At 34.9% G+C, this 659-nt stretch overlaps 1 non-coding gene across 1 annotated transcript; it reads right to left on the reverse strand.

Moving 5' to 3' along the window:
* Positions 1–233: 233 nt before the first annotated feature.
* On the reverse strand, positions 234–340 carry LOC111822303 (U6 spliceosomal RNA). The gene has a single exon (XR_002825595.1). It is a non-coding gene; the product is annotated as a U6 spliceosomal RNA (small nuclear RNA).
* Positions 341–659: the final 319 nt, after the last annotated feature.

A 659-nucleotide genomic window follows, 5' to 3' on the forward strand; every position in this document is an offset into this window, starting at 1 on the left:
GGTTTATTTGTATCTTTGTGTCTGAGGTGTCTCTCTTGCAGACAGCATGTTGATGAGTCGTGGTTTTTTAATCCATTCTGCCACTCTCTGTCTCTTTACTGGTGCATTTAGGCCATTTTCATTCAGTGTGATTATTCATAGGCAGGAGTTTATTGCTGTCATTTTCTTATGATTTTTTCTTTTCTTTTTTTTAAAGTGTAATTTCCATTTTATTTTCTTTCAGGTTTGTTTCAAAAAATACGGAATGCTTCACGAATTTCTGTGTCATCCTTTTGCAGGGGCCATGCTAATCTTCTCTGTGTCATTCCAATTTCAGTGTATGTGCTGCCAATGCGAGCATGCTTATGATTTTTTTTCTTTTGTGGTGTTGCCTTTTCCTCACTTAATTTTCTGTACTCAGTTTTGTTTTGTTTTTAATTGTGGCTTGTATTTTCATTTCCTTCATAGTTTTTTGTTTTGCGTGTGCTGGATCTTTATGATTTTCTTCTTTTATATTCTGATGAGTATGTTTGTTGACTTTCTTTGTGGTTACCCTGAAATTTACCTTTATCTCCCTAAGTTTAAAGCAGTGATTTGTTTCGTGATATCGCCTTGACGTTCTCTCCATGTGGAAATTCTAAACCTATACCCTTTATTCCCCCTTTATGTTTTGAAGATGT

The sequence above is a fragment of the Trichechus manatus genome, unplaced genomic scaffold (assembly GCF_000243295.1).
Source record: "Trichechus manatus latirostris isolate Lorelei unplaced genomic scaffold, TriManLat1.0 scaffold00155, whole genome shotgun sequence".
NCBI classification, from domain to species: Eukaryota; Metazoa; Chordata; class Mammalia; order Sirenia; family Trichechidae; genus Trichechus; species Trichechus manatus.